At 39.6% G+C, this 12,885-nt stretch overlaps 1 non-coding gene across 1 annotated transcript; it reads right to left on the minus strand.

Annotated features, from left to right (window-relative positions):
• Nucleotides 1-2,475: 2,475 nt before the first annotated feature.
• On the minus strand, nucleotides 2,476-2,547 carry TRNAE-UUC (transfer RNA glutamic acid (anticodon UUC)). The gene has a single exon. It is a non-coding gene; the product is annotated as a tRNA-Glu (tRNA).
• Nucleotides 2,548-12,885: the final 10,338 nt, after the last annotated feature.

Consider the following 12,885-nt stretch of genomic DNA (forward strand, 5'->3'; position numbering starts at 1 on the left):
GAATTATCATCCCAATCCATCAAGAAGGCTCTAATTAGCGAAATTTTGGGGAATCTTAGGTGTTGTCAACAGGCAAAATTGTTCTACCGCATTAAGTGCTTGAAGCACTGATTAAAAGCCCTGCCTGCTCTCTCATGATGTGCCTCCTTATTACTGTGTTTAAAATTATGATGGCTGATTTTGCCTTCAGAAATTGCTTCAGCTCTGCTTTTCTTTTGCAGCACCTTATCTGCAAAGGACACTAAATCAACCAAGTGATGTTCTCCTCAATCCCCCACCCCACTCCCAGCATCCTTCCAGACAGTGCTGCTGCTGTTCTGCTTTTGGTAGAAGCTCTAACATTAATTTTCTTCTCCTCTTCTAGAGTTCCCGCTGGGATCCCATCCCCCATTCTTGAACAAGTCAATGAATTATAGCACTCCTGGCCAAAAATTTCTGCAGGGCATGCAGGAAGTAGAATTGTTTCCCCCCCCCCCATTCCTTTTTCTCTAGTAGGGAGCCGTAGGGATGTTAGGACTCGCCCCCTCCCCATCACCACCAGCTCCCCCTTACAGCCCAGCTGTAGCATAGAGTAATTTAAAACCAACTTGCTATAATAGCTGCCATATGTGTGAGGTTTCTCCATTCATCTCCCCTTTCTCAGGGTGTGAGTCATCCAATTCCAGGCTAAAGATGACACGAAATAAAGATTTTCTGAAAATAATAGTAAATAGCCAGGATTTTTCTCTCAAGAATGATGGCAAATGTAACCTGACTGAAGGAGGGTGGATCATTATCTAGTGGGATAGGGGGAAAATATCAAGTTCCTAGGCAAGTCAGCATCAGAATATGAGAATTTAGAAAACAGCAGTTCTTATGTAAATGTTGGAAAAATCAATACCTAGCTCTCAATCTGTGCTTTCTTTAATCTCTTGGTATTTATTAGAGCAGGGATAAACCAGTATTCTAGGTTCACATACGGTTAGTATAAGTAGGATTTGTGATTTATTTTTTTTAAAAAATCATTTTTCCTTGGGTTTTGGAACTTAAGCCCAAACCCAGCAAGTTACATCACTTTGTGTTACATATAAATTTTGCAGTTAGCAGTATGGTATACAGTTGCTCACTCAATAATTGTCTTACAGAAACAGTTAATCAGCAGTTCAAAATCACTGTAATTCGTTGTGATTATATTTCTGCAAGAGAATTTTCAAGCTCCCACGGTCATACATAGCCTCTATTTGATGGTACAGACATTTATCCTGCTATGACTTATTTCATAGAAGACCTTCCAGTCAGTTGTGTTTGACTGATTAATTGATAGACAATCTGTGGCTACTTTTCCACTAGATGGCGCTCAGTGTGGCTTACAATTAAAAGAAATCCGTAAGAGCATGTGTAAAAGAAATACTACTAAAAGCATCAACAACAAAAACAACCTAGATCAGCGTTTCCTAATCAGATCTCTTCAAAATTAATCTGATCTAATCTATCCAGAGAATAATAGATTAGGGAAGGTTGCTACAAATGGTCCACTTGAGAGACCGCCTCCTGCCAATTACCTCCTTACGACCTATTAGATCACACAGATTAGGCCTCCTCCGAATTCCATCCGCCAGTCAGTGTCGACTGGCAACTACGCGGAGGAGAGCCTTTTCAGTAGTAGCTCCGACCCTTTGGAACGATCTCCCCGTGGAGATTCGTACCCTCACCACCCTTCAGACCTTCCGCACAGCCCTCAAGATCTGGCTATCCCGTCAGGCCTGGGGTTAAAGATTATAATCCGTCCCCTCCCGAATGATGAATGAATGTTGCTTCTATTTTTAATTATGTACTGTCTTCATATGTCATTGTGTGTACTCCCCTCCCTATACGTTGTAAGCCACCCTGAGTCCCCTCAGGGAAAAGGGCGGCCTATAAATAAATTTATCTATCTATATCTATCTATATTCCCAATCAGTGGAAAATGTGCCGAGGAAACAATACAAACAGGATCTCCAATTTATAATTCAATTATAATAGACTATCTATAAATTGGAGGTGCCATTTGCAGTTTTGCCCAGCATTTTTTCCCCACTGCTTGCACTGTTCGTTGAGGCTTATGAGAAGTGCGAGGAGGGTTAAGCTATAAAATTGTCTTCCTTTAGTTTAATTAATACCATCCTCATGTTAAACACTTCAGTGCCATCCGTTGCCTGCTCTGCTTTTGACTCACTCCCTTTAACAGCTAATGTAAACTACTGGTTAGAGCCAGGGGTATCAGGATTCCCCTCCCACCCCCATTACCTCCTTTAACATCTACCAGGCTTCCTACCCCAACTGCTATTTTTTCAAAAGTTAAAAAAAACAAACATATTTTGCAAAGCAAGGTTGTAGTCTCCAATATTATTTCTGTTTTCAAGAATCGCAATGCGAGAAAATAATAAGCAGGCACTAGAATGTGTCCTGAAGGGAAGCATTAAGAAGGAGTTATATATAATCTATAAAATTCCAACTTTCCCATACCGGGAGTCGAACCCGGGCCGCCTGGGTGAAAACCAGGAATCCTAACCGCTAGACCATATGGGAGAGTGTTTTGATAAACTGTGTGACTGTGTGCTTTGTAGTTGATTAGGTCTCTGAAAACTAGAGTGAGCAGATGTTTGAATAAGCAAAGGAAGATGTCGACTATTGGAAAGGATAGGAAGGGGGGGAAGAAGACACGGTTCCACCACAAAATTGCGGAGGACAAAATCGCGCTTGACGAAAGCGCGCATTTGACGTCATCACAGCGCGACGAAAACATCGTGCTGTGATCGAAAAATGTAAAAATAAAGCTAAAACCTTACCCTAACCCCCCCAAACCTAACCCTAAACCTAACCCTAAACCTAACCCTTAACCTAACCCTAAATCTAACCCTAAACCTAACCGTTAACGTAACGCTAAACCTAACGCTAACCCTTAAGAGCCAAGGTGGCGCAGTGGTTAAATGCAGCACTGCAGGCTACTGCTAGATCAGCAGGTCAGCGGTTCAAATCTCACCGGCTCAGGGTTGACTCAGCCTTCCATCCTTCCGAGGTGGGTAAAATGAGGACCCGGATTGTTGTTGGGGGCAATATGCTGACTCTCTGTAAACCGCTTAGAGAGGCCTGAAAGGCCTATGAAGCGGTATATAAGTCTACTGCTATTGCTATTGCTATTGCTATTAACCTAACGCTAAACATAACCCTAACGCTCTAAACCTAACCCTAACCCTTAACCTAACCCTAACCCTAACCCTAAACCTAACCTTTATGTGAATCGGCTTGCTTTAATTTTAATTTTATTTCAATTTTTAATTTTTTTCATCGCGCTGTGATGACGTCACATGCGCGCTTTCGTCGAGCGCGATTTTGTCCTCCGCGGTTTTGACGGGTCACGGAAGACACACTAATTGCTTAACTTTCTTAGTACTTATGAGAAAAAAATTGTACATAGGCTTCCATTTATATGAAATTACTTTTTTCCAACATCAGTAAGACTAGTTTTTCAGCTGCAGTATTTTTCCACTTAATGTTTATTTTCGAGAACCTACATTAGCAATAAAAGAGTGTCAACAATGACATAGTTTTCAAATTGATATCTATGATTTAGGCGCGCTTTTGCCTCAGATCTTGCTTTGCCTATCTACTCATGACCAGTAAAAGTACTCTTTAATTCTGCAAAATGGAGTTGAGTGATTTCTTTCTTGGTTGCTGAGGGAGGCTGCCTTGAGCTGACTGCTAAGTGAGACAGTCGTGAAGTGAGTTTTGCCCCATTGTATGACCTTTCTTGCCACAGTTGTTAAATGAATCACTGCAGTTAAGTTAGTGACATGGTTGTTAACTGAATCTGACTTCCCCGTTGACCTTGCTCGTCAGAAGGTACCAAAAGGGGATCACATGATCCTGGCATATTGCAACCGTCATAAATATGAATCAGTTGCTAAGTGTCTGAATTGTGATCACGTAACCCCAAAGGATACTGCAACAGTTTAAAAACGATCATGTCGCTTTTTTTCAGTGTCGTAACTTTGAACAGTCACTAAACGAACAGTTGTAAATTGAGGATTACCTGTACTTTTACAGAGATATGGGAAATTTAAGTTCAATTTTTTGATCCCTCTCCAATAGCCTTTAGCCCTTATCTCACAAGCTGGTTCTGAGGATAATAGAAGGAACAGAATGACCAATGTATGTTGTTTTAAGCTCTTAGAAAACATGTGGGATTTGATTGTAATAAATAGGCACCAGAGCTTCCAGGAGAAACTCGACTAGTCTGGGGAGATTTGCTCTTCTGGGGAATCTTATATTTATGCATTTATTGAAGTGAGAGGTTATGAGGGAAGGGCTGGTGAAATGAAAAAAGATATGCATGTCACCTAGTAAGACTAATGTAATTTAGGTTACAGGCACCATGTTGATGTTCCTTTTCATTCCCCTCATTTCTTTTTAATTTTGGCTTACTTTGTGGACCCCTAAGATCTTGCTTAGTTTACCTCAACAAGTGTTGACCTCAATGCAGTGGTGGATTTCAAACTTTTTTAGAACCTCTTCTTTAGGTGTGGCCTGCTTTGTGGGAGTGGCTTGCTGGCCATATGACTGGGTGGGAGTGGCTTGCCGGCCATGTGACTGGATGGGCATGGCCAACTTGTAAAATGTGGTGAAACTCACTTAACAATGCTCTTGCTTAGCAACCAAAATGTTGGCTGAAGAACTCTGGCATTGAAGCACGCAAGTCTTAAAGCTGTCAAGTTACAAGACCCTTGCACCCCTAACCCTTTAGGGAAAAAAAACCCAGGGGTGTTCAAACTTGACAGCTTTAAGACTTGTGGATTTCAGCTCCCAGAATTCCTCCTCCAGTCATGTTGGCTCAGGAGCTCTGGCATTGAAGTGTGCAAGTCTTAAAGCTGTCAAGTTACAAGACCCTTGCACTCGTAACCCTTCAGGAAAAAAAACCAGGGATGTTCAAACTTGACAGCTTTAAGACTTGTGGACTTCAACTCCCAGAATTCCACCTCTCGCTCTTCATCTTGATGATGGGCGGACGGGCGTGGGGAGGGAGCTGGAACCGGTTCTAAACAGCACTGTAGATTTGTGGAACCTCTTCTATAGAAGAGGTTAGAACTGGCAGGAACCCATCCCTGCCTCAGTGCCTTCCTGCTTCGACCAAGGAGCAAGGCAAGCATCCATAACAATATTCAGTCTCCACAGCGTTGCAGGCTTTCTTTTTTTTTTTGCCCATACTTGCTACTATTTTAAAAGCGTACAGATCATGAGCCTCCTTATTTGTTTCTTTATGTATGACATATTACACAATTTATCTTACTAGTTTAACATGGGGGGGGGGGCGGAAGCAAGCTGCAAACTAAGTAAACCAATAACTGCCTACAGAATCACATAACAAAGGAAAGTATGAATGAAGAGCTGAATCTTCAGCAAAAATAACGTAACACATAATAAAGCCATTATGATGAAAAACTATTGCAATAACAACAAGTAAATATTGACAAATAAATGCACCCATTTTATTGGAAAGTATAAGCACAAAGATGTTCTTCAGCCACCACTATGAGATGGGGTGCAGAGATTTTCATTTGGCAAAAGGCCAAAAGTTCCTGAAAGGATGGGGCAATACTGAAAGAGCTCGGTTTCTGTTTTGTTTTGTTTTGTATGGTGTAGTTGTATGGTCACAGATGAGGATTCTGCAGATTAACAAATGATTTCTATTTCAAGTGAATATGTTTTACAAACAAACCATTATGACTACTTGTAATGCTATGTAGGTCTGACCTTGAAAATGGAGATGTGATAAATGAAATGTTAGGGTGGAGTTTGAGCGAAGATTACTTAGCACTGGGAAAGAAAGAAAAAAGAATGAGAAAGATTTTCAAAATAACCCCACCTTAAATTTTGTTTGGCATAAGGTAGTAGGAAAAAAAATTCTCTTGACACTGCTACAATGCTCTACAATAACAAAGAACACCCACAAGTGTCTGCTGACTCTGTTTCTTGACCTCACCTACTTTAATAAATAGGCAATCGTTGAGCAAACAAATTATGTGGGTTTTACAGATGATGCAACTATTATTTTTTTTTGCCATATTGAATGAAACTAAACTGTATAGTACTGGTTTAACCAGAGTAATTGTATATAAAATAAGTCAGAATTCCCTGGGTACTCCAATAGATGTGAAGATAGGCACTTTTGACCATTTGGAAAGTACAGCATAACAAACATGGGCTGTTGACTCAATCGTTACAATGGCAGGATCTTAGTTTGTATGATTTTTTAAAAAAAGAAATGCTTTCCAGAACCAGGGTTACAGGGCATTGAAACTTGCTAATATGAATGTGCTTCTGCATTTGAGAACAGTCATTGGATTTAAATGTTTTGGGCAGCCTAATAAAGATACAGTCCTTGATAAGTCAGATTGGTCCAATTGGATCAATTGCACATCGTGTTCAGTTATTGTTTGATCATCCAATATGTTCATTTTTGTGTTTCATCATTGACAGTTTGCAGAATATGACGCCACTGGTAAGTTCTCTCCAGAAGGCTGCGTAGACTTTGTAGGAGGAGAGCTCTGCAAATACCTCAGGAACCTGGTAGCAACTTTTCCAACTGAGAAATTTTATTCAGAAGGGTAAGCTTTTATGAGATGCGGCTCACTTCATGAAATGCATGGAGCAACCAGAATGATATAGGATTTAAATTGGGGTGGACCGGGGGTCCATTGAGGGGAGAATAGGTTGAATATACAGAAAACTGTATTCTAAGGCAAGGCACAGTCTTTCACTATTTAATTAATCCCAAAATGAAACATTTTGTATGTTAATTAACAATTAGTGCTAAAATCACCTTTTCTTAGTGGATCTATATCCTGGTTGAGAAGAGAAACCCATTCCCCAGCTCTGCACTGTTTTCTGTTGTCAAACAATTTAACAGATTTCTCCCTCCCCTTCACTGTTTACATTACTGGTAAGGAGACAGTTATGATGTTAAGTAGCTACATACAGTATTTGGAAGGCCATAGTCATATTCAACTAAAATTGGCAGACTTAGGGGAGAATTAACATTTTCTGAAAAATGAAAATAGCAATAGCAGTTAGACACATACTACTTTACAGCCCTCTCTAAACGGTTTACAGAGACAGCATATTGTCCCCAATAATCTGGGTCCTCATTTTATTGACCTTGGAAGAATGGAAGGCTGAGTTATTCTCCAGCTTTGGCAGAATCAAACTGCTGGCAATCAGCAGCCTGCAATAATTCATTCTAACCACTGTGCCACAATGGCTTATAAAATGAAAACAAAAAAAATTGGAAGCTTTATCCCTGATAATTTTAGCTTTACCTGTACTGAAAAACAGAGTTTGATGACCCTGAACTTTTGCAATTTTACTACTTCTTGCAATTAACTATGAAGATTTTGGGATATTCTGCAAATAATTGACTGGAGTTGCAATCTACATTCGTTTAGTTTGAAGATCATCATTCTAGTTGATCATGTATATAAACCTAACTTGCAGTTAAAAAGTAAGGTTAGATTGCATCAAAATCCGGTCGCCTCTAAGCATTCTGTAAACTTTAAAAAGCAACCATGAATTCTTGTTATAGTAATTGGGATTTGTTTGAATAGACCCTGTTCTCCACTCTGGATTGCTGAGTGTGTCCACATCTTTCTAAGAGTTAATCCTTCTTGTTTCACTGGAACTTGAGGTGCATTTTGAAGAGCTGTTTTGTTTTTCTTCTTCTTGAGGGCCGTGTTTACCTCCTTCTCCAAAACTCATTCACATTCATAAAGCACAGCTTGTTTTCACCTCTTGAATAATTCCTGTAGCTCCTTGTCTACAGGATATACTCTTGAAGATTTTGTGACAGGTTTATAAAAATATGAAAAATTGCCCTGTTGGGTCAAGTCGATTTTCTACTGCCTTTGGGCATTTAAGAAGATGGTTTGTTCAGTTCTGGTTTAGTATGTTGGGTAGGAACTCTGCAGTTTGTAAGCCACGGTATAATATGGATTTAACAGGACTAATTTCTGTATAAGCAATGATAAGCAGATGCAGACAGAGCTAATATACTTTCAAGCTATCTTCCCAAACCTTGTGCACTGCATATATGTTGGCTATAATTGCCAGCAGGGTCACAGATTATCACATTGGCAAGTCAGAGGTTTAGTGACAAAAAGGTTTTGTAAATTACAGTAGATTATTACAGTGTAACACAATCAGCCAGAGGGTTAGAGTGGAAGTGGCATTTTTATCTACCTACTACTAGCTGATAACCCAGCATTGCCTGGGTATTTATTTATAGGGGGGAAATATCCAGACCAAACGTAATTTCTAATGTTGGTTTTTCTCCCTTACCAGAGGGATGTAATGCATGTTGAATAGTTATCAATTTTCTTTTTTTCAGTCCAGTTCAGTTTACATCCAGATTAATAATCCCAGCAATGCATCGTGTAACAGATATAATTTAGATATTGATGGTTTTAGTAGTGTTTCCACCATTCAATTTTGCCTTTAGCAATTTTATCACTTTTTGGATGTATTATTTATTAATCATATTTTAACCTGACCATGCTTGATATTTTCTAACTGTCAATGTCCCGATACATATATATAGAAATCATACCTGCCAGGAGTCTAGTCTCCCTTTCTGGAATACAGAAAACTATTAATTCATTGATTTGTAGATTTATAAGGCAAGAGCCTTTTCTGTAAAAAATTAAAACATACCAAAGCATTTTGTTACATAGATTCTGACAACACAGTTTTTCAACAATCTGTTTAAAATGTTTCAGAATTATTCTCACTATAACTATGGCTATCCAGATCTGTTGTCTCTAGACAAAATCAGATATTGTCAACCAAAAATTACTTTTGGCCAGTCACTATTCAGTTACAGCGAATTAATCCTAATTCATAAAGTCTTCTATTAAGTAGTACTGTTCTTTATTTTATAAATTTTTGAACATCCTGCTTGAGATGAGACATGGAACTTTATCTATATATCTATGGAACTCCATACAGTGAACATTGATCAGCATTGAGAGGGCATCTCCCCTTGCATTGGCTTCAGTGTGAGATGTTTAAATTTATGTCTCCTCTGGGGAGGTGTGAGCCATACCATCTCAATCCATTGAGAACATACAAATTCTTGGACTAAGATATACATCCCCAGAGGCTATTTTTTCTCTTTTTGCTGTCTATATTTCTAGAGGCTTTTTGACATTCTGAGTGGAATGTTTTATCTCAGCTGTTAAGAAGACGCTTTTCATTTCAAAGGAGATTATTGTGCTTTGGCCCTAAATGACTACAGGCATGGCAACATCACCTTTCTCCAGTGAGCCAAATCTGATCCCAATTATCTGGAAAAATTATATGGTTCTGTTTTGTCTACTTTTGGGAGGATGGGGGGGGGGGGCTCTTTAGTTAGTTGTACCTATCTTGCAGGATTTTCTCCATTGTGGTATACTGAAAAAGAACTAAAATATTCCTTGGAGTGTGTATAGGTGATATTTGTCAGATTTTGATGTAGGATATTTTTATGAACTAGTCCAGTGTTTCTCAACCTTGGCAACTTGAAGATGTCTGGACTTCAACTCCTAGAATTCCCCAGCCAGCAAATGCTGGCTGGGGAATTCTGGGAGTTGAAGTCCGGACATCTTCAAGTTGCCAAGGTTGAGAAACACTGAACTAGTCATCTAAGAATTCTGAGGTGCATTATGCTCTTAGAAGCACATTACACACATCATGTGCAAAAGTGGCAAATAAAGACTTCTTTAAACATGAAAAACAATCTAGGGAAATTAATTTTGAATGGCTGAATGGTAGAGATGTAGAGAGAGTCTTTCAACTGTTTCCCTCTAATAGATCGTTTTCCAATTCCAAATTACTTCCATCATCTCTGCCTTGTGGGTATCTGGCACGGGCGGAGCGATCATTTGCAAAAATTGTTTGGAATCAGTTAAAGGTTGTTTGTATAGATTGTCAATAGCAATTTCTCTCACAAAAACAAGTCCATAATCAACCCTCAATAAAAGGGAGACTGGGTCTGAGAAATAATCAGGAACTTGTCTTATCGTCAAGTCAATAAGGGGCCTGAAGGCCTTGCAGCTGGAGAGATCTTGATCGGAGCTCCAGCTGAGTTAAATGTGCTGACCTCTGGTGGAATTAGAATTCAGTGCAATCCCACTGAGTCCAGTGCTGCTTTAGTGACCAGCTGAGCTATCAGTAAATGTGTAACACAAAAGCAGGCGCCTCCGATCTGCAGGGAGGCAGGGGGAAATAAGGCCCCATGTCTGTGGTTGTGTGCCCTTTGTCCTATTTTGACCTGCTCTTCACCGAATAGCAACTGGCATAATTCTTACAAACAGTAGGAAACAATGTGACCCACAGATTTCTTAAATGTATCACGTTAGGGACAAACTGTGTGTCATGTTTTTGCAGGGTGTGTTTTTAATATTTAATGTTGATTTTAAAAATGCAAATTACCTCAGTTTACAAGGCTGAAAATTCATGAGGAGACTGTTTGCTCACTTGGCTTCTGATAATCTGGTGGTTTGAAGTGTCATCTAAATTCTTTTTTAATGTAGGCTTCCAGCCAGCATCCTCCTCCCCACACATACCCCCATAGGTGTCATGCTTCAGAGAAAGTTACAGCCCCACACGCTCACTTCCGGTTGCTCTTATGCTTATAAATTGATTGCAGATGCTCATAAGAGGAGGAAACCTCTCCAGTACTTTAGTAGTACCAGTGACGTGCGGTGAGGCTTATGGCTGGTGAGGCAGCAATTTTTTTACACTTATGGACTTCAACTCCCAGAATTCCACAGCCAGGCATGCTCAGTTCCGATTTAAAGCAACAGCATTTGTTTTTCTCCTTTGCTAAATAAGTTTCCTTCTTTCATTTTCTTTTTCTTCTCCCTTCCCCTCCTTCCTCCCTCTCTCCCTCCCTCCCCCCTCTCTCAAACACACACACACACACACACACACACACACACACACACACACACAAAGTTGCACCAGGATTCAGAAAATTCAGGTTTTCCTCCTCAGCCCATGTTAGCAATACCACTAGCAGCATTTTGGCTGGCAGGTGTAAGTAGAAGTGGAAGTTCATTCTACTGAAAACATTGTTTTTGCTTATGATTGGATAATTAAAATTTCAGAAGACCCAAAGGTAGTACTGAAATGATCAAGCCATGACAGAAAAGGAAACCTTTAAACTACACAGAAATGCAAAAAAAGAAACACGTCAAAGCAATTGGCACTTTTGCATATGCATCCAGACATTGCACACATTTACATAGAGCTCATGGCGTGTTTATTTTTGGACAATCGTACTGGGTTTTTCAGGATCAAGATGAACCCAAATTTCATCTAATTTATAATACATTAGATAACAAGGAATAAAAAAAAATGAAAGCCAAAAGCCTCAATTGCTACTTGAAACTAGGACAAAAGTAGCTTGGATATTTTACATTCAGCAAATGAGAACAAGAACATATAACATTTCTTCCTCATAGCATATAATAATAAGGGGAGGAAAACCACCTCATCCAGGACTTAATAGTTGAGCATTCGAAAGATTGGCAGGAGGTGACCATGAGAGCAAAGAGTTTTTCAATTGTCTTAATGGCCAGGCTGGGAAATACTGTACTTGGAAAACTGTGCAACATGGGGCAGGGTGAACAAGCTTGAAAGTAGGTTCTTCCTTCAATGACACGCTTGGATCCAGGAAAACCTGCATCTACATACATGTTTCTTCAAGCGGAGGGCAAATCCATTGTGACACTTTCTGAATTTCTAGTAATCCCCCAAAGACTCTGGTAAATTGAATGCATGGCTTTTGTTTCCCTCCCCCAAACTCTCATTTGTAAGGCCATTTATGTGGTTAGTACTGGCAGATACCAGTCTGTAGCATTACAATCAGTGGTGAAATTCATTTTTTTTTTACTACCGATTCTGTGGGAGTGGCTTGGTGGGTGTGACAGGGGAAGGATACTGCAAAATCTCCATTCCCATCCCACTCTGGGGCCAGCCAGAGGTGGTATTTACCGGTTCCCTGGACTATTCAAAATTTCCGCTACTGGTTCTCCAGAACCTGTCAGAACCTGCTGAATTTCACCCCTGATTACAATTTCATGCTATAATCCGAGGATGTTGGGTTCAGCTTTGGAGAATTTGGTTTGTTGGCTCAAGGCAAGACACCCAAGATAAAGGATTGCCATCAATTGACAAACAAGCAGCCAGTCTCTTAAAAGAGGCTTGCCTTCACTTATCTCTTGCATTTTATAAAGCCCAGGTCAAATGTTCAAAAGAAGAAATGAAGTGAAAAAGGAGGGAGGGGGAGAGCTGTCTTTACAGAGCCAAACAAGAGTTCTGGATCGCTTTCCAATCATATTCTCTGAAATGATCACATTATAAAACTTGTATTCAAAAACCTAATATATACCTAGCTAATTAGCAAATCTGACTGTATTGATTTAAATTGAAATTCTCTCTGTGATGCCTTCCCTTGGGTTCAATCAGCTTTTATTGACTTGTTAATTGCTATATGTGAATATACGTATATGTTTCATAATCAGGGGAGGGAAGGGCTTTTTAAGCTACAGTTCAGCATTATGATTTTGGAATGAACAGAGAAGATTGTCAGTAAATATTTTTGAAGAATGTCTGTGGTTGATATGTGGGATTTCGAAGTAATTGGCTTGCTGCTAGCAGTTGCTGGATTGTTTTGTTTTGTTTCTGTCTTGTATCCTAGCAGTTGGGTAGTAGGATATCTTCATACAATAGTTAATGGAAAATGCAAATGAGCTTAAAGTCAAAACCCATCTGTATATCCTATTAACTGGGTTATGAAGAGGCTCCTTTTGCTGTTTCTACAGAACATGTCCT

This window comes from Thamnophis sirtalis, unplaced genomic scaffold (genome assembly GCF_051295495.1).
Source record: "Thamnophis sirtalis isolate CommonGarterSnake01/CBP01778 unplaced genomic scaffold, rThaSir2_p1.2 scaffold_3, whole genome shotgun sequence".
Classification (NCBI taxonomy): domain Eukaryota; kingdom Metazoa; phylum Chordata; class Lepidosauria; order Squamata; family Natricidae; genus Thamnophis; species Thamnophis sirtalis.